Source organism: Octodon degus, unplaced genomic scaffold, assembly GCF_000260255.1.
Source record: "Octodon degus isolate 3935 unplaced genomic scaffold, OctDeg1.0 scaffold00109, whole genome shotgun sequence".
Taxonomy (NCBI): Eukaryota; Metazoa; Chordata; class Mammalia; order Rodentia; family Octodontidae; genus Octodon; species Octodon degus.
Window position 1 is genome coordinate 4431703 of NW_004524685.1, and position 26234 is coordinate 4457936.

Below are 26234 nucleotides of genomic sequence, written 5' to 3' on the forward strand. Positions count from 1 at the left end.
TTTTTTTTTTTTTTTTTTTTTTTTTTTAAGGCTACTCTTTCAGGACACACTTAAAAACAAGTAGGTACAAAGCAGATTATGAAAATGCTTCTAAGTAAGCAAGTAATAATACTTCTGTTTTCAAGCTTGGACAAGATTGAATATCTGATTCCAAAGTACTGTAAAACCACTAAAAAGCTGCTTTTTTCTTACAATTCCAGGTAATTTATCTGCCCTTCCTCTGGGCTTTTCTGGTAGCATTTGTGTATGAAATCAAGAAGTGGTCACTGCTTTCATAAGAGGGAAAGATATGGATGTACTCAGAAAGAAAGAGAGGAGAGAGAGAGAGAGAGAGAGAGAGAGAGAGAGAGAGAGAGAGAAACCCCTGGGGTAGGAAGAGTGGTGAGGTGTGGTTTGGCAATGGGGGGCAGGTGATTGCCTGGGAAGGGGAGAGGGCAAAGCAGGTGGTGAGGCTTCTAAAGTTCTGAAAACAGAGATCACAAGATTGCAGAGGTCACAGTTTGAGGTAGGTGTAGGGTGGGGCCATGCGTGAAGTTTATAAGCTCCACCCTTCACAAAGATTATAAAAGCCTGTGTTTCCTTATGCTGTGAGAGTGCTGAGCAGTGCTGAGGACCTGAGGAAAACTTACTTCCTGCTTCACAAGGACATTTTGCAGGTTTGATTGACAGAGAGGCACTTTCAAACCCTGCCCCTAGCTCTTTCCCAAGACTTGGAAAGAGTCAGGACCATGGGGACAAACAAGGTGACCCCATCTCTGGTCTTTGCCATCACTGTTGCTGCAATTGGCTCTTTCCAGTTTGGCTACAACACTGGAGTCATCAATGCTCCCGAGATGATCATAAGAGACTTTCTCAACCACGCTTTGTCAGAGAAATTCGGTGAACCTCCCAGTAACGGGCTGCTTACAACTCTCTGGTCCTTGTCTGTGGCCATCTTCTCCGTGGGTGGAATGCTTGGCTCCTTTTCCATTGGACTTTTCGTCAACCGCTTTGGCAGGCGCAATTCAATGCTAATGGTCAACCTCTTGGCCATCGCTGGCGGCTTCCTTATGGGTTTCTGCAAGATGGCTGTGTCTGTGGAGATGCTGATTCTGGGACGCTTGGTCATTGGCATCTTCTGTGGACTCTGCACAGGTTTTGTGCCCATGTACATTGGAGAGGTGTCTCCCACAACTCTGCGGGGTGCCTTTGGTACCCTCCACCAGCTGGCCATTGTCATCGGGATTCTAGTGGCTCAGATCTTTGGTCTGAAGTTCATCTTTGGGACTGAAAAGCACTGGCCTGTGCTATTGGGCTTTACCATCATTCCAGCTGTTTTACAAAGTATGGCCCTTCCGTTTTGTCCCGAAAGCCCTAGATTCTTGCTCTTTAACAGAAAGGAAGAGGAGCGTGCTGCAGAGATCCTCCAGAGGCTGTGGGGCACCCTCGATGTGTCCCAGAACATCCAAGAGATCAAGGATGAGCGTGTTAGGATGAGCCAGGAAAAGAAAGTCACAGTGCTGGAGCTCTTCAGATCCCGCAGCTACCAGGGGCCCACCGTCATCGCCATTGTGCTTCAGCTCTCCCAGCAGCTCTCTGGGATCAACGCCGTATTCTATTACTCAACGGGAGTCTTCCACGGTGCAGAGGTCCGGGAGCCAATCTACGCCACCATCGGAGTGGGCGTGGTCAATACTGTCTTCACTGTGGCGTCTGTGTGTCTGGTGGAGAGGGTGGGACGGAGAAGTCTACATATGATTGGCCTCGGAGGGATGGCTTTTTGTTCTGTCTTCATAATGATCTCTCTATTACTGAAGGATGCATACAGTTTCATGAGCTACGTCTGCATTGCGGCTATCTTGATCTATGTGGCCTTCTTTGAGATCGGGCCCGGCCCCATCCCCTGGTTTATTGTGACAGAACTCTTCAGCCAGGGACCCCGCCCCGCTGCCATAGCCATAGCTGGTTGTTCTAACTGGACCGCCAACTTTTTGGTGGCATTGCTCTTCCCCTTGGCTGTAGCCTCTTTGGGAGCCTATGTGTTTATTATCTTCACCATTTTTCTCATTATCTTTTTGCTGTTCACCTTCTTCAAAGTCCCTGAAACCCGAGGCAGGAGTTTTGAGGACATCAGGCGGGCCTTCGAAGGGTGTGCTGAGGATGCCCCTGAATCGGAGAAGAGTCCTGCCATGGAACTGAACAGCCTGCAGCCGGAGAAGGACCAGGCCTCCAGCATCTAGACCAACCTCCTAAAGCTCCTTCCTCAAGGACAGCAGACAACAACCTCTCCCCAGGCTCAGCTAGGAGGGATCTCACCGGGATGAACACAGGACTACTTCTGAGTGCTGCCACCCCATGCCTGTGTTAGCCCTTAGAAAGCCCAGGCGAGTTAGCCAGTGGCCAGTGGCTTCCTCAGGGTTTCCTTTCGTGGACCTTCTCTTCTGTTTAGGAGAGACCAGGTGAACCTGCCTTCTACTGGGTTTATTACATAAATTTTTTTTTTAAGTGTAATTTTACCAAATAGTGAAAATGTAAGAAAAGGGAGGTAAGAGGGAGGTCTTTAACGAGAAGTGATAGAAAAGAAGATTTGGTATCAGAAAAAGGAAGATACAGGCAGAAATGTCATTTGTCATTAGAGGAAATGTGATATGGTTCCTGAGGTAGGAACATGGCCCCTCAGCAACTTCTGTGTCTCACAGGCAGACTCTTAAAGTTTCATTTCAGGACAGTCACATGCCTGTATAGCAAAAACTCCTACTGATTTCCTTCAAAAGTTTTCTTTAAGATTACAGTTTTATACTATTACTTGAAATCAGGGATTGTACAAAGATGAGCATGGTAATTGAAGGTGGTTGATGGTTTTTGATTTTGGTTAGAGTCCAAAGAATGGAAGGTTATTGTAGAGAGCCTTCCCCCACCCCCATCCTCTCTGCACCAAACAGCTCCTTCCCCTGTTGCAGACTCACATGCTAAGTAGTTCCCCACACGCATATACTGCCTGGTGGGGGTCAATGAGAGCCCTAAAATACTGGTTCTCACTAAAGGTTTAGTACTACTCCACTTTGTTAAGATACTTTATGTATTGAGTTTTATTTTAACTTTATTTTGTAGCTTTAAAGAAAGTCAGAGGAGAATCCTCATGGGTAATTTGGAATTGGTAACCTCCCCTCTGGGAGAGGATTTTTCCTAAATGATCAGTATGTGTTTAAGTATTTAGTCACTGTAGGGTCATTACAGGCATGCTGGTCCACGTCTGTTAACCATGTCACGTTACTCTTGTACTATGTTGCTGTGACACCTGTTAGGTGCCCTGGGGGGCCTCAATCCTTCCACTAGACACATTTGAGGCAGTGTTAGGACATGTGCTGGGTTGCCCACACTTGAGAGAACAGGGATGTTTGTGAATGATGACTTTGCTCAGGAGAAAGCAGTTTATCAGGCACCTGCTTCTTTTTGTTTAGTACCTTCTAAGTAGAAGGTACTAAAATTCATCCCTGTGTATAGAAGCAACACTGCCTCCTCTGGGTGGCATTTGTACCCAGAACTTTCAATTCAGATTGTCTTTCCCATGTGCTCGCTTTGGCAGCACATATACAGACTGTCTTTCCCTGCTGGATAACAGAGAACCACCTCCCTCCATCCTGCGATTGAGGGTGGAGGGCTCAGCCTCACTCTGGATGGAGGGACAAAGAAAACTGGATAGTGTGAGGTTGGCCATAGAGCTCTGGTGGACACTGGTTATAGGAAGAGGAGGCATTAAACTTTTAGGGGAATAAGAAGCAAATGAAGACTTGCTTCTAATTGGAGGGATTCAGACGGTTGTGGTGACAGCAGGATTTCCTCCTGCCCCAGGCCCTGGCATGTCCACGGCCATCTCCTCATCCCCCAGTGCTCTTGTTCCCCACCCTCTCTCTCTTCTCATAAACTCCTTGGTCTCCCTGTCCCTCCTCAGTGTTTACACATCTCAGACCCGTTGGCCAGACTCTTGCAGACAGTAGCGCCTCCCCGTCCTTCACCCTAACCATTCCCACTGGTCACTAAGCCTGCGGTTAGGCACGGCAGCTGGGAGCTAAGCTTTGTTACCAAAGGTGACCCTTCTCAAGCTGCACCTCACCTGCCTCCTCAGTCACCGGGCAGTAATGCAGGTTACAGCTGTCCCCGCTCCTCAGGGACCAGACTGCACATGTTTCTGTATGGATTGTCTACTCTGAATGTTACTGTGGTTCTTCGTGTTGGAATAAAAATTCTGAAGGTACAAGGAAATGCCATACGCCCATGGTACTTGTATTGCCATTTCCGCTCTCTTTGTTTGATTTATTTGATCATTTTCCAATGCTCCCAGAAAATAAATACTGTAAAACTAGGTAAGGAAGGAAAATCTCCATAAGGAAAGATTTACTTTTCATGGTTTTATAGTTTTCATGGTAGGTTTCCTTTTTATGGAGCTCTAAGCTCTTGAGGGAAAAAAGGAAAGGTTCCTGTAATGTTATGGTTAGACTCTGTCAACATAGTGTATTATCATAGCTACTTTTGAATACTTAGATGCTGTTTCTATGCAGCACTAAAATTTATTGACAAGTGTTAATGTACCATACTCAGAAGTGTTCACTTCTTAGCCAGTGTGCTGGCATTGTATGGATAAAGCTGTAGAAACCCTAGGCGTCTACCTACCATGCCTCTGAAGAAAGTAGTCACTCCACGGGAGTGGATCAGATTGATGCTTGCCTTTGTTTTTAAGTTTTGCTCCATCATGCTGAGAAAGAGCTATAAGGGTGCTTTTAAGGATATATAACATACAAGGTATGAGCACTGACAAGATGGATGGAAGGATAAAGTAAGAAGGATTTCCATCAGGAGAGCCAGGAATGTAGTTCATGGTACGTAGGTTCCACATGCTGTTGTAAGTGTGATGCTGTCACGGAGTCTACAGTATGCTTTCTCACTGCCTAAGTAGACGTAAACCTGACAAGCAGCTTCATCTGCGAGGACACAAATATATAGACAAATTAGTTAACCAAGGAAAAGGGAAGGTGTGTTTCCTACAAGCTCAGGCAAGCATTTTCTCCTAGGGCCCTGTGTGGGCAGTGTCTGGTGAGGCAGAAGGCGTCATCTACCACATTGTTACAGCTGGTGTGACTCCCTGAATTCAGAGCTACAGCCGCTGCAAGCTCGTCCTGCAGGTGTGCGTTAGAGCAGAGTGGACTGTGTCCTTCTGACAAACCACCCTGGCTGGATTTGACAGTGTCAGTAAACCCAAGATCTTATTACTGACCAAGTGGCTAAGGTATAGAAAAACAGGGTCATGATTCTCCAGAGGAAAAATAACAACACACACATACACACCCCAAAAACCTTTGAGTCCACTTAAATATATAGGCAAAATTTTTAAAAAACTAGATCTTCTGTTTCATGGGCTAACATAGAGAAATCTACAGGGTAAACTACCTAAGAACTATTAACTATTAGCACAGGCAACTAAACTGATTTAATTTCCCACATATTATTATTTATATAACAAAATAAACAATAAAATAGCTTTGATTTTTAGGGTATTTGAATGGCAGACCCCCATTTTTGGTCAGTATCAGCTAGTAAATGTCTCTTATCAGTCCACTGTTAGAGATTCTGGGAAGCACACCTCAGTCCCTCTACGCTCACATAGAACACTTCTGACATCAGATGTGTTTTTCTCACAATGACCCGTTCTGCAACATGAGGTGGGCATCCTACAGTTTAGTTCACCCTGACATGACCTACCTAGAGTCAGCCTTAGGTCCCATAACTGAAGGACTCGTGCCCACCGTGAAGGGCTCATTGCCCCCAGTTCATAAGTCTGGGCTTTTTGAACTTCCAACCTACAGCTTATATTTAGTAATTTGCTGAAGTACCTTGCAGAATTCAGGGAAACTCTTCTAATGTGTTTCAGTTTACTGTAAAGGATGGGACTCAAGGACAACCGACAGAAGTGATGCATGGGACAAGGTATGACAGTAGTCATGGAACTTCTGTGCCTTCTCTGGGTGGACCAGTGTCACTGCACCAATCCTGAAGTGTATTGATCTTGTCTTTCAAGAGTTTTTGTGGAGTTTAATCAGTTCTCCCACCATTCCTGGAGGACCGTGGCCGCCAGCCTTCCAATTGCTTAGTCTTGCTGGTGACCAGCCTCATCATAAGGCTATTTATGGACCTCACCCTGGTACCCTATTAGTATAAACCCAGGTGCAGTGGGAAGGAGCTTGTTATGAACAAAAGACACTCTTATCACTGCAGGAAATTCCAAGGACTTTAGGAGCTCTGTGCCAGCAACTAGAGGCAAAGGCCAAATCTATTTTTTTAACATTATAGAGATAAAAGAAATTGTTCTGTAAAGAATGTTTGGCTTTCTGCTATGGGGGGCAGAACAAGGCATCTAGTTTGTCCAAAAGTAGTATAGGATCAACAAGAAACAAGTTGAAAAGAAACCAGAACACAGAATATGCTCACAGTCTTCTATTGCATTTGCGTCTTCCCTTTCCTGTCTCCTAAAAAGATAATTGTACATGGAGTGCAGGTGACAGGGACCCTTTATCTCTTCTTCATGTTTCCTTAGAGAAGGATGCTATTGCATTGAATCCTGTTGATCCTTTTGTCCTTAGGAAACAGCTGCTGTTATTGGTCAGTCTTACTTCAGAATGAATTAGCAGGTTGCTTCACTTCAGGATTCTAGCATTTTTCTCTTTGCTCAGCAGAGCAGCCATTGCCCTCTGTTCCCCGTCATCGTGTGGAAAGTCCTGGCACACGTGGATAGAGGAGATGGTAACGCAGCCTCAGATTCTCCCTGCATGCAAGTCGGGTAGTGCTGCATTCTCACCGAGAAGTAGGGAACCTCGCCAGTTCTCCACTGGCTGTTACCAGGGAACTCTGAATGATGCTAACATCTGACCCACCCCCATTCGTCAGTGTCTCTTTCTAACTATGCCTGAGGTGGAGGAGAGGAAGGGCAGTCATGAGTGACATCCCTAACCACCAGCAAGTAGGACAGGACACAGGCACAGGATTAAACTTGACCTAACACAAAAGAATATGTGACAACCTGCTCCTTTCCTTCCCCTAACTTTGGCTATAAAATCAAGACTTCTCTTTCTCTAATAAGTAATAAGGATGCTTCTTTTTTTTGTTGTTGTTAGATGTTTTCTAGGGCTGTCAAGTTTGATCACATTCCTTTGCCATTATCACAGAATTGTATAACTGTCATAGAATTTTTTGATATTTTATTAATTGTGATCCCACTGCCTGAAATTCCCACCCTGTCTCTTTCTACTTCCAATCCCTGTTGGAAGATGAATTCCAAGTTCAGCTAGAGCTTGAGTTCCCTGAGCCAAGGACTTAATCTTATTTTCTATAGATAGATAAGTTGTTCAGTACATTGTAGATATTCATAATGATCATATTCATCATAGGGCATTTGTACCCATACAAGATACACTTTGATTTCTCTATTTTTCCCAAGCCTCTCTCCTCCTTTCATCTTAATCATCCTAACATTGTATCACTCATTCATCCTTGACCCATTTATTCATTCCATAAAATCTTGTTAGCATTGCCTACTTGCTGAGGCACCTTGGCAGGCCCCATATATCATGTATCAGTAAGAATTCCACCCTTACAGGACTATGTAAAATATATTAGATGAGCCCATTTAAAAGTCAGTGAAGATTTCTACAAAACAGTATCAATCTTATGTTGGATTATATACATGTTTTCGTGTGTGTGTGTGTGTGTGTAAAATACAAGGAAAAAGCAAGATAAAGTCAATGAAAAATGGAAATATACTTTTTAAAGTTTATGCAGTATAAATCAAAACAAAAATTAAGATTAAACAATTTTAAGAAAATCAGAGATCATAGTCTCTAGTGAAGATGCTCTGAGCAGGAGGATTTCTACCAAGTAACTAATGCATCAAACACAGTGTCCAACACAGCAACATTTGTACATATATGTTCAGTAATAATGGAAGTAGCACATAATATAATTTTAGGCTAGACTCATAGCCTAAAATTTAACAGAGAGAAGTATTGAATAGTTAATAAATTATGTATTGAACAGAGTACTGTGCTGAGTGCTTTGCATTCACAGTTTTACTCAACTCATGAGTTGAAATCATTTTTTATAATTACAGCAAGCTCTTTGGATTATTTCTTAAATTGAGCTCAGCGGCACAGTGTTTGCCTGACAAGCAAAAGTTCCCAAGTTGGATTCTCAGTACCAAAAAAGAAAATAAAAAAATTAAAAGCAGGGTCCTTTCCTACCATGAGTGCAGTTCTGGGTGCTGTCCCCAGCCACGTGGACAATTTCAGCAACACCAGTAACAGCAGTGGTAGCTTAAGTTGAGAGCCTACTATGTGTCAGGCTTCATACTGAGGCTTTTACAAGCACTATTTCTTCTGTTTTTATTTCATTAAATCATTCCAGCAACCCTACAAGATAGTCACTTTATAATCTCCACTCTATAGATAAGGCTCCAAAAATTGGAAAATGTCAGTAATAACTCAAGGTCACAGAATTAGTGAAACGTGTCAGACCCTATACTCAAGCGAAAGTCTGGCTGATTCCAGTGAGCTCGCTGTTTTTTCTGGACCAGCCCTCTGCCAGGCAGGCCTGACTACAGGGCAAACTACCACAACAGAAAGGGGTGCCCTGCATCAGGCCCTGTGGTCCAAACATGCTGGTTTCCCAGAACAGAATTATTGGAAGAGGCCTGCATGGTTTCCAACTTAATAAAATTACTAAAAATATTTTTAGAATAAGATAATTCTGCTAAAGTTATTAGGGACCATGGTCTTTAAGCTATCATGTCGTGATTCTTTTGCTAATCCTTTGTTTTCCTCTGAGATGATGTTACCAGAGCTGAGTAGCATGTTCTTCCCTAAGCCATTCTGAATTTGTTTGTGCTTCCAACAGAAAAGCTCCGACTGCTTGCAGCTGCACTGCGCTCTGCCAGTGGCTTTTTACATCTTTTAGCAAAGGTACCCTAGCAGGCGAAGGCTTTGCTATTCAGGAGCTCAAGTAAATAACGGAGAAAAGGAGAGACCCAGAGTCAGCAGTGATTATCAATTGTGTTTCTGGGTCTCTGTTAATTTAAGTAGAATGGTTAAGTTTGCGTATTAATCACTTTGCTATAAGTCCTCCCAAATCGAGTCCAGACTGTCATACGACGGCAAGTGGTACCCTTCATTAGCTCCCACGCTCGCTTCGTGGTTTTATCAGAGCATAGCATTTTAAGTAATACTTAAAGAAATCAAAGCATTTTCCTCCATCTCATGGCCGCATCACCTAGATCATCTACAATCACTACTTGTTTCTTCTTCCTATAGAAGTAAGTGCTACACCATCTATTTATTTGTTAAGGGGAATATGTGGGTCTTCATTGTTTTAATGAGGAAAAATAGTCACTTGAGTTATGAGAAATTACAGAATGTTATCATAGAGGTTGTCAGGGAAGCAAAGTAACAGTGCGTGGGCTTGGGCAATTCACTTCTATCCATGAAAGATTAACAGCTACAGGAATTTCCCCTTTGCTGTAAACAATTAGAAAAGTGGGCCAAATATATGAAACAACAGTTCTCGGACAGTGAACACCAGGAAGCGTAGGACTGATTTGTCAGAAAAGGGAAACAAATGAAGTAAAATCTACAATTTTCCCAACTTGCAGCCTAGAGGCAGTTTCCAGGCTACAGCAGAGGAAGGGAGAGTGGAAGGGGGATCGATGGGCTTGTGTTAAGAGGACGAAAATTATGAGTTTGAAGAAAATCACAATGGTAAAATGTTAAGTTCAAGTTTTGGAGATGAGCTGGACAGAGAATTTCAGAAACCTGAGGAACCATTACGTGATACTTTGGAAAAGCATTATTTGTGCATGCGGAAGAAACACTGCCCAAGGCTGGAGAAGGAACTCCCAGAAAGTAATCCAAACAACTTCCAGAATTCATGGAGCGATGAGAGTAATTTATATTCCCAAATCCAGGATGGGCAGACCTTCCATGACACAGCTTTGGGCACTCAGAAGAGCTATTCCTTAGCAGTGATAAAGCAGATTACTTTATAGAAGCACTTTTATACCGAAAGAAAGACTGCCCTGGAATCACCGTAAAAAAGGCTTAAAGTAATCTCAAAAGGATCAAGTTGATTTGAAGTGTAACTACATACCAAAATTAAAGGTATTGTCTTTAAACAAATATAATAACACAAGGCGACATCAAATAATGTGTACAACATCCATTATCTAATTTAAAACTAACAATCAGGTAAAGAATCAGGAAAATATGACCCATATTGACATAGGGAAAAAATGATGTCGGTAGATGACCTCCAAATGATATAGGAGGAAAATGAAACTCCTGACCTGAAAGGTCCCTGGGACAAGTTCGTGCTCTCTAAAACCAAAAAATGAATTTTAAGAACAAATGGAGGTTATGAGCAAAATATATTAATTGGAGGAAAGAAAGCATCTGTCCTAGAGAGGGACAGAAGAGGGGCCTGGAGTGGGTGGTCCCCACGATGCTGTCTCTTTCAGGGACTTTTATACAGGAAAACCATGCGGTGAGGCGGGTCTAAGGTGGTGGAGAACATGGGAACTCACTTAGGTGGGCATGAGGTGGGACAAAACTATGGTCAACCAATGAGGTTACAAGGACCATTGCTCAGGTAAAATTGATTAAATCCAGTATCAAATGAGGAAGAGAGTCACGTAGCAAGGGGGCATGAATACAGGACAGGGACTCTTCCTGTTAGGGGTTGGGCTAGTGACTCATTTGGGCTCTTTCAAGGTGATTGATACTTATTTAGAATATCAATCCTTGATGCCCATCCCTAGGGAAGTATGTAGCTGTATTTATTTCCTCTTTTGTCTTGAGGTGTGGCCCATATGGTAGTGTCTGTCTCTTCCAAGTTGTAAAGTCACCTTGTTTTCCATCCTGTCTCCTTGAGGGTCTGACCCTATCTGACTGCCTATAATATTTATATCTAATTCACCTGCCTACAATATTTAGGGAAAAAAATCAATTTAATAGAAACATGTAAGTGATAGAAATAATGGAAGTAGTTAACAATATTTGGAATAATGGAAGTAGTCAACGATATTTTAAGATAGCTTTAAAACAGCTGTCATAAAATCTCATACATATACTTAAAGCTATATAGAAAAACTCATTGCAGCTGGGAAAGATGTGGAAGGTTATGGCAAAGAGCCAAATGATATTTGTAGAAACTAAAGGAAGCCAGGAGTGGTGGCACATACCAGTAATCCCAGCACTGATAAGGCTGAGTAAAGAAGACTGCCATGAATGAGTTTGAGGCCATCCTGGGCTACATGGTAAGTTCAACACCAGCCTGGACTACACAGTGAGACCTCTCTCAAAGAAAAGGAAAAAGAAAATAAGTGAAAAGAGAAATTAAAAACATATTTTCAAGGCAAAACACACTGGATGGAATTAAGAAAAGTTTGAGCACTGTAGAAAGAAAGATCAGTGAATCTGAAGACATCACAGAATGGGAAGCCTTCTAAATAAAACACAAAGAAGCAAAAACTGCCAAAAATTCCAGCCAACAAACCAATTAGAATAGGGCCAGCCAGATAGCTCAGTGGACTAAAGTGCCTGCTCAGGCAGACGCAATGGCCGGGGTTCGATTCCCAGCATGCTCTGCTGTCCCCATGCCTGGGGCGCCCTGAGACGGTGATGAGACTGGGTGTGGTGTCACGCACCTGCAATTCCAGTACTTGGGAGGCTGAAAACAGGAGACTACTACAAGTCTGATCTATGTTGTGAGACCCTATACACCCTGCAGAACCTGTCCTAAATTCATTTAAAAAAAAAGTTAGAGTTGGGGAAATCATTTTTTAAAAATCTGAACAAATAATGTCTGACTGCTTTTCAGAGTTGAAAAAATAAATACCCACCGACTTAAATGCCCAGTCCCCAAATACTGGGATGATAAAGTCAAACCAAAGCATATCATAATAGTATTATAATATAATAACTGAAAACCAATCACGAAGGGAACAATTTAAAACCAGTCAGAGTGAAAAAGAATACACTGAGCATAGAGGACAAAAGAGTGGCTGCAGAATTCTCACGAGAACCGACACTGCCCCCAAAGACTAACTCCAGGCTTTTTTTTTTTTTTTTTACCCCCAGAACTGGGGATTGAACTCAGGCCCTTGTGCTTGCCAGGGAAACGCTTATTCCACTGAGCCATCTCCCCAGCCCTACTCCAGGCTTTAAAGTGCAAAAAAGGCACCAACAATTCTGTATCCAGAAAAAAAACACTTTCAAATCTACAGTTCTTGCTCTTATACTGATGGTGTCAGATATGTTTCAAAAAGCAGAAATGTTCAGACTTTGTGTAAAATATATTACATAACATGGCACACTCTAATCAAACATTTGTGCAGCAAAACTAAAGATATTCATTCTAGAGGAGATAAAGTCTATAAAAATTTTCATATTGGGTCAGGCTTTAGTACTAGATTAAAAAAAAACAAAAAAAAAACTGCTGTTGCTTTGGAGGACTTTCGAGATTTCAGAATTGTAGATAAGAGGGTTTGTGCCAGTTGCTGTTCCCGTTTTTGTAACTGCTACCTTTTATCCTTACTTACCACATGCATATCTTGCTATCCCAGTTTTACTGAAGCTGAGGCTGAGATTAAGTGATGGAGCCACTCCCAAACAGGAGGAATTCTTGCCTGCTTCTGAGACAGCTGAAGATACCAAGAGTCGGAAAGAACTGAAACCGTGGGCTTCTCCTGGCAATGTCGTGCTCTCTGCCGTTCTGTAAACCAAGGCTTCCTTGGGGGAAGCCTGGAGACTTCAGGCCTCAGGGAGTCCCTTCACCAGAGGGCAGGAGCCAAGCTCTGGGCTACGCTCTGGGTTGTGGCCTGTACTCCTTGGCTTCAGAGCTCCTGCTGGCACTCTCCTTCTCTGCTGCCCCTACCCCAGTGAGCATCGACAGAAAGAAATACAGACAGCGATGGAGACAGACTGAGAAAGAGACAGAAAACACTAGTGCAAAGGGATGCGCCAGGACTGCAATGTGTGGCCAAAGAAAGCAGCGGGGTTCAAATAGCCAGTGATCACTGGGAGTTTGTGTGTTTTAGATTGGCCAGGGCCAGTGACCAAGACTCTGAGCCTGTGGTGAGTCGCTGGACAGCCTGGAAGGTAGCAGAGGAGAGACTGTAAATGCTCAGTGCCAGTGTCACTTCACAACAAAGTGGCAGAGGGGAAGAGGAAGCAATGGAACTGAAATCTACATTGACTGAAAATTGGTTAATTGTGTTTACTTGGATTATTTTCTGCTTCTAGAAACATTTCCAGCTGCAAGAAAACAATGCTACCTTTTCACATAACAAAATTCATGGGTTTTTAAAATTACATACTGCACATTATCTAAGGCCAGATTCCTCATTCATTAAATGTAGAAAGTAACAGTTTCATACATTCGTAGAAGGTTTCAAAGAGAAGGTTGCAGGAAAAGAAATGCTATACTTTAAATTTCAGTGTCAATGTTAGGTAGGCTTATGTTTTTTAACTGCTGACATTTCTGTTGTTTTAGGAAAATTAGTTGGGTCGTGTGTGTGATGAATTAGAGAAAGGAAAGCCAAGAGGAAGACTTGATCACCAGGAGGCTTTGCAGGAAGCGGGGAAATAACTTGCAGTGCAGTGAATCCCAGGGTCCTTCCAGTGCTCCAAACGCGGGGAACGGGGAGGAATTAAGGAAGAGTCGAAGATGACACTGCTATGTGTCCAAGGCTGGTGATGTAAGCCCTCGGTCCCTGAGAGCTTTCCTCCTCTGTACAGTGGTGGAGAAAACAGCCCAGAAGTCATCACTTTGTGAGGAAGCTTGCACGTAGCTAAGGTCGATGGGGAGGAGAGTCGAGAGGGCACCACCGTTACTGAATGCAGCGATCTTGGCTGTTGGGAGAACAGCGCTGTGGGGAGAGCCGGCTCGCCGTGGGGCTGTAGAGCACAGCGCTGGCGAGTGACTAGCTCACCAGGGACTGCAGTAGGGCATCGCGCGTTCGTTTGTGAAACAAGGAATCGGATCACTGCAAGAACCCTCATAGCTCTTAGCTGTGATATGGTTCCCTAAAATTTGCTACAGATCAGTCAGAAATGGAAATAATTTGTTGGCAGATAGTACAGCAACCAGTTAAGTTCAGCATATTTTTAAAACATCTTGTTGCCTACCTACCCTAATACTCTGTGTGTGTGTGTGTGTGTGTGTGTGTGTGTGTGTGTATTTTAAAGCACATTATGGAATTTAGGAGTGGCAAAAGTAAAAAATACTTTCTGAGATTTGCCTCTGGAGAGTTTTTCCTTTTTAAGTTTAGAATTTCAGGTTGGGTATGGTGACATACACCTCTAATCCCAGCACTTGGGAGGTTGAGGCAAGAAGATTGCTGTGAGTTTGAGGCCAGTGGAGGTGGGTTATTTAGTGAATTCAAGGCTAGCCTGAGCTACATAGCAAGACCCTGATCAAAAAGAGAGAGAGAGATGAAAAGAGGGAAGGGAAGAGAAGAGAGGGGAGGGGAGAGGAAGGGAGAGGAGGAAGGGAGAGGAGGGGAAGGGAAGGGAAACGGGAAACGGGAAACAAAAAACGAAAAATGAATTTCACCAGTCACTATAAATTCTCTGCTGGGTTCCAGACAAATAATAGGGTGCCTCCTCCACCTTCGCCTATTATGCCTGGTTTAGTAACATGACACACAGCTTTCTGAAACCTTATTTTATTTGCAAGAATAGAGTATTTCATTTGCCAGGATTTCCACTTAAAAGGAGTCCCAGTCTCCATAGACAGTGTGCTAAGTTACTGTTACTTTTTCCTGTCTTCCATCACAGAGTGCAGTTCTTTTCTCATTAAATTACTAGAAAATGTTATTCGAGATAGGATAGCACATAAACAAGCCAAGAATTGACATATTTGAGAAGATACAAAATGACTCTGTTAATAGCTTACACCTGCTCTTTTGCTTCACTTTTATAGAGATTACATTCATCCCCTTAACTTCTTTTATGCTTTTCTGTTTTTCAAAATTTTACACCTACTCACACATATTGAACCAAATTGTCTCTCACCTTCATACTTAAGTGCCAGCGTGCAAAGTGCACTTGAAACAAAGGGATGGAGTCCAGTGAGTCACCTGCTAAAGTCAAAGCCTTTATTACTTTGTATTTGTGGGACTTTCATGTGCTGAAAACTTTTCATTCGCTTTATATTTTTAATGTGTTCAGTTATTTTTTGCAGAACCAGGGATTGAACTCAGGCCCTTGCACTTGTCAGGGAAGCGCTTATTCTACTGAGCCATCTCCCCAGCTGTGTTCAGTTATTGAAAGTTAGAGATGACGTGTAAAAATGGTGTCACCCTGACAAAAGATCTACAACCTGCGGTACAGAGCTACAGGACAAATCCTGAGGGGACTTGACTGACCTTATCAGATACAAAAGTTACATTTCTTGTTATGTAGGTCTTGCTGTATCTTGGTCTTAACCATCCAGCAGAAAAGTATAAAAATGAGGTATATAAAGTAAAGCCATATTAATATGCTGAGCTGTGAAAGGCTCAAGTCAACAACTTCTGCGGGTAACTCACTACTATTGTGGACTGCTGGATTGTGTTGGATTGTTTTGCTGAATTCACGCACCTATTGTATTTAGATGCCAACGGAATACCCATCTCTGACAGGACTAAACAAAAAAAAGGGATACAAAGGAAGGACCATTTTCATCTGTATATGAGGAATAGTTAGGATAGATATACAGCTACTTTCACTTAATTCAATGAGAAGAAAGATTTGTACTAACAGTGTTTGGACAGAATATCCTGTCTGCATCTTGTACTATAGATAACCACTAAGAAGACAACAAGGTACAATGTATTAATTATTGAAACTGTCCTATTAATCAGTTTTGAAAAAAATTAAAAAATGGTGTCACCATTTATGTGATATATGTTCTAATTCTTCAGGTAGACAGGCTTCAAATATTAATGAAGAGAAAGAAAGTTTATCAATTTAGGAAGCCTAATCTTTAATCCTTAAACAGATTACACAAAAGAAAATAGGGGGAGCACACCGCAAGCATGCATCAGAGAAAGGAAGGATGGAAGAGGGCAGGGGCGGGAGCATGGCGTATGTTTTCCTTCCTGAAAGAAACTTGCAGGGAGGATCTGGCAAGAACTAATTACAAATTAGTTCTGTTTTAAAATTTTTCTTATCAAGAACAGTTAAAAACCACACAAACCATTTAGTCTGCATTGTGTGTAAACCTCTACAACTGCCCCTGCCTGGGACCAAAGCCTTCTGTCTTCCTGTGTCAACAAGTTGCCATGTGTACTCTGTGGCCTTTGGCTTTGGTCAGACAGTGCTTGGTTCTTCCTTTGGTGACAGGAGGTGTAATGCCAGCCAGTAGGAAACCCTTAAAAGAAATCTGATCATGCATGCTTAGATTTGGACTGTAGAACACCATTTAAATTGACATATAAAATTCTCAAATGTTTTGGGTAGAAACAACTTCTTATTAGTAATAAACATTAACTAGATTTTCACCTAAAAATATTTCTGTCTCATCAGGGATCTTGTTATACAGTAAGTAAAAAGACTTGGTTTTGGGCTGACGAGATAGCTCAGTGGACTAAATGCCTGCTTAGGCAAGCTCAGGGACTGGGGTTCGATCCCTTGGTACCACATGCTGCGCCGGCCCCTCCCTTGAGCATGCTGAACCTACCACTGAGACTGGGCATGGTGACACATGCCTATAACCCCAGCACTGGGGAGGCTGAAAGCAGGAAGATCACCATGAGTCTGAGCTGTGTGGTGAGACCCTATATTTATGTATTTGGATACATAAAAAATAATAAATACATAAAGACTTGGTTTCAAACCTTGCTTTGCTCTTATAATTAAAGGACTGTTATTCAACTTAGTGGAGATGACCTTCTGATCTTTATAGTCACTAAGATCTCTGTTTTTCACATTTCATGATTTTGTGAGTTTATTTTCATTTAGTTCAATCCAGAAATTTACCACACATGTCTGTATGTAGCTTTGATGTGTATTAAGTGATCCATAAATACTTGTCAGAATAATGGTGTGTTTTTGTTTCTGATGGGTTATGAAGTTGCTGTGGGTTGTTTTTATAGTGGGAGTATTTCTCGTTTTTATTTTTGTTGAATCATATTATTGTTGCTTTAACATTTGCCTCCTGTCTACTATGGCTTTGTGTATGATTTGCAGTTGGTTTCCATGTGTTCTCCTTAAGAAGTTTCAGGGAAAAGCTGCAGAAAAAAACTATGCCTGCACACCTGGCCTCGGTCCCACTAGAAAGACACAAGTATCTTTATATACACAGCATACTTAAGGAAGTGGATTTTATTTTTATTTGACTGGATTTTGCTGGTGATGAAACAACATTTGGGAGACAATGGCAGGTTTTTCCCAAACTGCTTGCCCTATGCAGAGAAAGCTGCTTCTACCCTATCTGTTGGAAAACTGTTTGGATCAAGACATGCACATCGCACCCTTTTGGGGGGCAGCATACCCTTTCTCCTGAGACTATCATAACCCATAACCCATCAGAAACAAAAACACACCATCATTCTGACAAGTATTTATGGATCACTTAATACACATCAAAGCTACAAACAGACATGTGTGGTAAATTTCTGGATTAAACTAAATGAAAAAGAAATAATACAAGGCAGTTATTGCTTCCTGCTTGACAATCCAGTTGAAAGTTCAGACGTTTACTCCCTCTCCTTTAGCTCTTTTTCTATCCTATATTTTCAATTATTTTGAAATGGAGAATACCTTAGTTATCAGGTAGACAGTATAAAGGACATGTTTGTTCTTTTTAAAATATCTGCCTCCATAGGGAACCTATCCAACTGTATATATTTTCAATAGTTAACACCCTAATAAAATCAGTAACTTCATATTCCACATCTATTAGATAGTTACGCTAATAGAAAAGCAAAATTAAAGTGTTGAATCCATTGTCTATCGTTATTTGCCCTAAGAGACTCCGAAAATTTGTAGCGTTCAACTTTGAATAAACAAGGGAAGCCAACACTTCCCTGGTGTTGAGCAAAACCCCCTTGCTTTCAGACTCCCTATGAATAGCAGTATTGTCTTTCACCGTCAGTACAGGACCACGACCTTACCGTTCCGTACTTGGGCTTGTTTTTATTTTTAAGGAATGCTGGAAAATTGTGGAAATGAATGTTTTTTCTTTTATTTTTTCCTTAATACCTCATGGATCCTGACCTTTTCTTTTCAACTGGCTTTGAATGTGTTTCCCTTAAAATTGGTCACTGACCCTAGAATAAGTTTGATTTTCTTTTTCCATGATCCTTGCTAAAGAATTCTGTTAATAGCATACTAAACTGGATTACAAACTTACTGAATAAGTGCTTTGAATTCTGGGCAGCCTTAGAATAAAGGGCATAGAAAGAAGTAATACTGCATAGAATGAAGTTGGGCATGTTGGGATAAAGGGGAGGAATGCGACTGTATGGTGCACGTGACGAACATCCTGGAGGAGCTTTATTAGCAAGTTAATGGAATATGGTTTTCACGCACAATAATGGCTCCCGTTGAAATGTGTGCTCTTTTTCCCATACACTTTGGAATGAGTAGAATGTGACAGTTGAGCTTTCAACAGGCTTCATGAATTTTAAATCCTCTTTAGGTATAAAATAGATTACATGGCATGTAGTCAGTGGGGACAAGGAGCTGGCAGCCTCGTCGGGTGTTAAGAGCTATCCAGTGTCTTCAGGATAATGAGAGGCTCAGGTTGACCAGGTGCATTCTGGGTCTGCTCTGCGTATCCACAAAGAACAGGCGACCTCCCTCGGTCCAACACTTAGTAATTAAACCGTTATGCGATCATTTGGTTCCTTTTCCTGCATTTGGTACAAAATTTTAAAGTGACACATTTTGAGAGACGAAAACCTCCACTAAAGTCTCAGAACAACTTCTTGCATGGTAGCTAACCTTTTCTGTTTTGTTCTTTCTTCTTCTAATCCATGAATATTTACAGACAGGATCTCTAAATTGTGGCTTGGCTTTGCATTCTCAAATTTTAACACATATCCTAATTGATTCTTAAGTTTCTTTAATTAATTAAATGTTATAAAGTCATTCACAAATTCTGTTGCTACCATAAAAGTCTGAATCTCTGCTTTGGAGTAAGTGTTACTCAAAAGAGATTTATTTATTGCATTTGGAATTACAACAAAGACTTTTCAAAACATAGCTTTTCAAAACATCCAAATTAATTTCAATTTAAATATGGTATTATGAATTTATTTTTAAGTTGCTTTCTAATAATGATGTTTTATTTAAGTATAGAGTGTGTTTATAGAATAATTTGATACTAGTTTGAGCAAATAACATTATCATAAACATACTTAACAGGGATATCAAGAAATTTATGTAACAGATTGCTAACAGTGAGTAATATCAGTATATGGATATTTGGATTTGAAAGATTTTAATGGTTTTATTTTACTAATCTTTACTTCCTAATTTTCTTTTTTTTTTTTTTTTTTTTTTTTTTTGGTGGAACTGGGGATTGAACTCAGGCCCTTGTGCTTGCCAGGGAAGCGCTTATTCCACTGAGCCATCTCCCCAGCCCCATAATTTTCTAGACTGAATGTGTGGGGTTGAATGTTATCATTTTCAACTCATGTCCAGGAATCATAGGCTTAATATAGTATAGAGTTGATATAGATTCCTCGCAGTTTGGAAACACCAAGGACAAATGTGTGGAAGATGGAAAAGACAAGAATCTGGGTGACCAGCTGCTTTACTAGGAAGCTAAGATGGCACTGCTATATTGAGTGTAGCAGCAGCGCAAGAAGTTGTGGAGAAAGAAGCGTGTTTGCACACACAAAAATGAGTCATGCAGAACAAGCGGCTGGGCTGGGCTGCTTCAGTCCAGTCCAAGACAATAGCCCAGGATGCGCAGGAACAGTGACACGAGCCTGGGGACTAAGCCACAGATGCGCCAGGCCCGACAAGTTGAGCAAAGCAGACTCCTGCACTGCGGCTCCGAGCGTGCCAGTGTTCTGTGTTGAAGTCATATTAGTATCTGGGTGTGTAGACTAATAGCCTGCGCTGATTAAGCTGTATGCTGTAGGCGTAGATCTGCCTTAGGAACAGGCAGTGATTTCTGTAGTTGCAAGGAGTGAATAAAGTTTAAATATTCAGCTATAGGATCTCACACATCAGGCTCCAGGATCCCACATGTTTTTCCACTTCTACCAGCAGTATACCAACTGCGACCCACCAGTTGACCCATAGTTTATTTCACTTTTACACATTTCCTTTGTTAACAAAGACATTTTTAAATTTTTTTGTTTTTTTAAATTTCCAATGCTAGGCTTCTGCATAATATTTTAACTGCTGAATTTATTCACTTTCTCCTTGCTCTTGAGCTATTTCTTGCTTCCCTCCCTGGGCCTTTATAATGATATTTTTTAGTTCATTGCACAGATACTGTGTGGTATTGATCACTAATGAGGTCTAATGTTAAATTGTGCCCCGAAACCCTGAAAAGAGTTAATCTACTTTTTAAAGTTCCTAAAGTATCCAGGAGAAACTAAAGAAACAAAAAAAATCCAACTAATGATATAACATCAATAAAAATATTTTGGTCCTGTGTTTGCATAATACTAAAAGGAATTTAGTTTTGACAGTATAGAGTTATGTTCACTGAAGATGAATCTCGGGATGTGAAGATGAACTAATATCATGTTAAATTTAGTTAAGAAAAATCAGAAAATTTTACAAATGACAACCCCCATTAATCTGTGTTTTCGCAATGTGAGCTTTGTTAAGTCTCTACGCTTTGTATGTTTTGTAAAGAAGCACATTCCTCTTGTGAAATGGAATGCACTGATGTATAATAAATCTGCTTGAGAGACAATAGGTTCTGGCCAGCACAGCCCTGGTTCAAGGAAAGAAGACAATAAATAAAAGCATTGACATTTATGGGAATCTAATTTCATCATGTTCTGCCTCATAAAAGGTGTATGCACATGGTGTTAGCTTCCTATGCATTGGGAATTACTCAGAGCCAGATACTAAGTCTCTTCTGTGTTATATCCGCAGTGACTAGTCTTCAAATGATATTTTATTTTAACATTAGTTAATCTTTAGTGTTACATTAAAAGCAGAAATGAAGGTTTTTTTGAAAAGAAGAAAAACTACTATAAAAGGAAGAGGCTTATCTTATTTTTCAAAAGTAATTTGAGAAAGGCAAAACCCATTAGCTAGATAATTAGTTTTCCTTGGTAAAACATTGACTGGAATGTTTATATTAGGAAAATACAATTGAACTGTTCCATTGTCAGTCCAGCAAAGAATGCCCAGATTTGATAACAGAGAAGTGAAATTACTCGCTATTTTCCTTACTGCTGTGTTAGGCCTAGATGACTTTCAAGTCCATGTGAATTGGAAGCTAGCCTCTTCTGGTGGGGGTAGAGCAGGGTTCCAGTCTAGGGCTTCAGGCATGGTAGTAGTTAAGGGCTGACCTGCTGAGCAGTATCCGCAGCCCTCAGAGCTGGCCATTTTAAACACTATTAAGCCTTCACTTAATATCCATGTTCATACAAATATTCAGCTGGTATTTTGTCACTAACACATTTTAAATAAACTCCAAGAGAAACAAATGTATGAACATATGACAAAGAATGAATATTTATAAAATAATTTGCTACGCTACAGCCTGGAATCAGCAACTTCTTGGAATGAATTACTGTGTACTCTACTAATCCTGACTGGAGCCTTTCACAACAATCTCTGTTGACGGTTATTATGATCTTAGTTTGCTGAGAAGAAAGTTCTGTGTTATTATTTTTTTCTCTCTTGTTTGGAAGCATCTTCTTGCTCTATGTCTTGTACTTGAGTAATTATTTGGAAAATAATTACAAAGTATATTAACTATTACTATTTTGCTATGAAATATTGCTTTTTTCATAAGATTAAAAAAATACTTAAAACCCTAAGATTTGGAATGAAAAAAAAAGTACCAACATTCAATCAATCCAGCCTTCCAGAAACTTCCCTGCCCATCAAGGTCAATCCTTGGGTGTTGTGGTAGTCACAGAAGCAACAGTTTGTACTGGGTGCGGTGAAAGCTTGTTTCATTTGGCAAAAAAAAAATGAAAAAGTATGATCTTTTTTAAAGGAATTTTTTTTTCCTTTATAGTCTTCTGGTTAATGGAGTGAGAAAGACATTTGCAGCAGAATTATCACAACCAAGTGACAGACTCTAGTGAAAAATACTCAGCACAATCACTGTAGCTTCAGCTGTGTCCCAAATTTACTGATCAATGAGATTATGGAGCCACAGAGGAAAGTGATTGATGATGTAGAATGTGCCTAAGGAGAGTCACATGGACAGAAAACATTCTCTCAGGCTTTCACAGAGAGCAAATTTGTCAAGCAATGGCCATGACTCATCCACATGGCTGACACTGACAAAAGATCTACAAACTGTGATACATGGTTTTAGCGTAAATCCTGAGGGGATTTGACTGACTTTGTCAGATACAAAAGTTGCATTTCTTAGGGGCAGGGGAGATGGCTCAGTGGAATAAGCACTTCCCTGGCAAGCACAAGGGTCTGAGTTCAATCCCTGGTTCCACAAAAAAAAAAAAAAAAAAAAAAAAAAAAAAAAAAAAGTTGCATTTCTTGTTATATAGGTCTTGCTTTATCTTGGTCTTAACCATCCAGCAGAAAAGTATAAAAACGAGGTATAAAAAGTAAAGCCATGTTAATATGCTGAGCTGTAAAAGGCTCAAGTCAACAATTTCTAACATTGCCACTCCTATGGATAACCCACTACTATTATGGTCTAATGGACTATATTGGATTATTTTGCTGAATTCATGTACCTATAATATTTAAATGACAATGGAATACCCATCTCTGGCAAAACTAAACAAAAAAAGGGGATGCAAAAGAAGGACCATTTTGTAACTGTATATACAAAATAGGCTAGGTATACAGCTATTTTCTCTTAATTCAATGAGAAGAAAGATTTGTACTAATAGTGTTTGGACAGGATATCCTGTCTGCCTCTTGTGCTATGAATAACCACTATGAAGATACCAAGATGCAATGTATTAATTATTGAAACTGTCCTATTTGGTTTTGAAACTGTCTCATTGCTATTTCTCAATAAAATTAATAAATTAAAAAAAACATTCACTGTAGTTTGAAAGAAAACTGCCTGTATGACTCTAGCTTAGACCAGCTGAAGTCTACCATACATACAAACTCATAAATATAATAACAGGTGTTTTAAGTCACTGAGGTTTGTTTTTATTTTTGATATGCAGCAATAGTTAATGAGTGAATGATAATTTCTGAGGTTTGAGCATTACTTTATTAAATACCATGAGAATTTGAATCCTTTTTATGGAGCTATTTTGAGTGGATACTCATTTCTCAGAAGCATACTTCTTACATGGTACAACCACAAAAGAACTCTTCAGTAAGTCTGTAGCAAGGAAGGAAGGAAGAGCCCACTATTTGGATTTGCTGTTAGCATGCTGATCAGGACCACAGACTCTGCAGCTGGTCTTCCCAGATTATCCAATGGAAATGGTCTTTAAATAAGCAAAGATAGGAAAGAAGGGCTGAGGCTGGAACAGAATCCTGTCTCTTGATGAAAGCCTTGTCATGAATGGGTGTGATCAATACATCCCAAAGGTCATTAGGAACACACAGTTTCCAGGACCAGGGAGCTTAGTGGTGAATTATAATCACATTTCTTCTTTGTGATTTTGGGAATCAGAATAATGGAAAGCTAGCTCTAGGATTGAAATACGCGAAAACACCTCTGTAATTACCTGCAGTGGAGGCCTGATATACCAGATCTCAGGAAAAAGACCTGAAAGTTGGGTGGCTTGCCAATGCCTTGTACCTCCCTGCCTCAGCCTCCTTGCCTCAGTGTTTATCACCCATGAAGATACACTGCATTTAGCATTCTTCTACCCTGAAGCCATGCTTTTTTATAGAAGGAATGCTGTATTTCTGTTCTGATTAGTTTCATATTCAGAGAGGGCATTTAATTTATCTTTTCTAATACACTTCTGCAACACATACCTTCTACTGACCCCTGGAAACATGGAATGAATCTAAGCTCAGCCTATGTATGAGTGGTTTGTTGTTTAACACCTTGGAAGCTATCGATTTTATCCAATATCTCCAGCAAAATTTAGGGACAGCCTCGTAAGCAACATGACACCTTGCTTTTTTCTTCTTCCTTCATGGTGGTCTTCATGTGGTAATGGAACTGAAGGTATCATTATGTGGAGGGATTCCAGCCTTCTCCTTCAGGGTTGAGAGGTCACATGGAGAACAGGCTGCATGGGGCCTAGGGATGATTTTTAAATGAGTAAACGCTTACTCATATTTAGCACATGCAGCAGTTATGGAAAATATACTAATGAAGGGCTTCCCAGTTGAAATATTCTTCTACTTGAATCATGAATAAGAATATGTTTTAATTAGCACAGCAAGCACTCATTCAATCCTGGCTGATGGGTAGAGTATGTTTTGGACTGACTGACTCAAAGTGTGGTGAAGTGTGGAGCACCCTACAGCCTGCTCTTACCTTGCTTAAGGAACTTTACCTTGTCTCCTGCTCAAGTGATCACAATTTCAAAATTGATTACTTTCTTTCTTTTTTTAAAAATTAATTAATTTATTTATTTATGTGTGCGTGTGTGTGTGTGTGTGTGTGTGTGTGTGTGTGTGTGGCCAGCTCAGCCCACCAGGGGGCGGGGCTGGCTGGCATGTGGTGCTGGGGGATTGAACCGCGGCCCCTGCTTTGTTAAGCTTGTTCTAAGTAGATGCTTTAGACCACTGAGCCATCTCACCAGCCCGATTACTTTCTGAAAGACAAAAATTTTGTGCTATATTTTCAGCTTCCACAAAACCACATTTAACAAGATGATACGCATACAATAGACAAGAAGTAGCACTTGATGCCTCCCGTTACCTTTCACATCCAGAAAATTTATTGCAATATCTATTTCTTTTTCCCCAGACCTTTTACCTAGCTTGTAGCTGTGCATGTATAATGGATGTGCTCTAAGTAGCCCTTCCTCACAAAGGGGGATTTCCTAATCGGTGCTGCAGACAGCCGTGCACCTTGCAATAGCAGTGAATGCAAACTCTCTCCTGGAGTCTCTTGTTAACCTGTCATCACTAAAGGGAACATCTGAGGCAAGCTGTTTCATGTCACTTCTTTCAGGACACAACCTAAAATAATTCTTCTAATGTCTCTTGGTTTTAAGTACCTTTTTAGATCATTGACTCCCAGCTCCTATTCCCAATTCTGACTGTTCTACTCCTCAGAAGTCCAGGCTAATATATTCAATTTGCTGACATCACCCTTTGAATCATCTACAAAGCATTACAGACTCAGCCTGGCCAAAACCAGATTCCTAAACTATCTCTCCCCATTTGGTTCTTTGCTTCCTTGCCTTTTCCGAATTAGAAATTGGTACCTTCACCCACCCAATTATCCAAGACAAAATCTAAGAGCCATCTCGATTCTCTCTTTGCTTCACCCTCTCCAGCTCCTGAGAATTCTCCCTTGAAAATACAGGTTAAATTCAGGGTGATCTTTAAAAGGTAATTAGGTTAGAAAGAATTCATTATCAATTGGCTATTGCCGTTTTTCTTTGAAAAAATAAACATTTTTTAAAAAACTTAAAAAAAAAAAAAAAGAATTCATTATGGTGGGCCTAATCCAGGATAGCTGATGACCTTATAAAAATAGAAAGATATTGGACAGGGACACTCAAAACAGAGGCCCTATTCAGACTTGTCTTTGTCTCTACTATCGTGGCTCTTGGCGAGACTACCACCATCTTCCACTTGGACCACTGTAACTACCTCTTAACTCATTTCATTCTAGTTGCCTGAATTAAATCTATGCACAGCATTACCATTTGGTATTTTTATGTTCATTATTCATTACCTGTTTCTTCACTAATATATTCCAAAGACCTAGAATAACGCTTAAAAATGCTGAAGAAAAGTTTGTTGAAAGACTATTTTAAATGAGTGAAATTATTAGAAAAGAGAGGGAGTTAGTAATTTGGGGGACAAATAGTCCAAGCCTGATTTTCTCACTCGGGAGTCTTTAGGCTTTAACTCTTTAATTGAATCTGCTTATCTTTGAATGCTTTAATTGTTTAG

The 26234-nt window shown here is 40.7% G+C and overlaps 1 protein-coding gene and 1 pseudogene across 1 annotated transcript in view; both read left to right on the plus strand.

Moving 5' to 3' along the window:
• Window positions 1–26234, plus strand: part of Ddah1 (dimethylarginine dimethylaminohydrolase 1) — a 151591-nt gene that overhangs the window by 68706 nt on the left and 56651 nt on the right. The gene's annotated exons all lie outside the window — the stretch shown is intronic.
• Window positions 729–2531, plus strand: LOC101592344 (annotated as a pseudogene).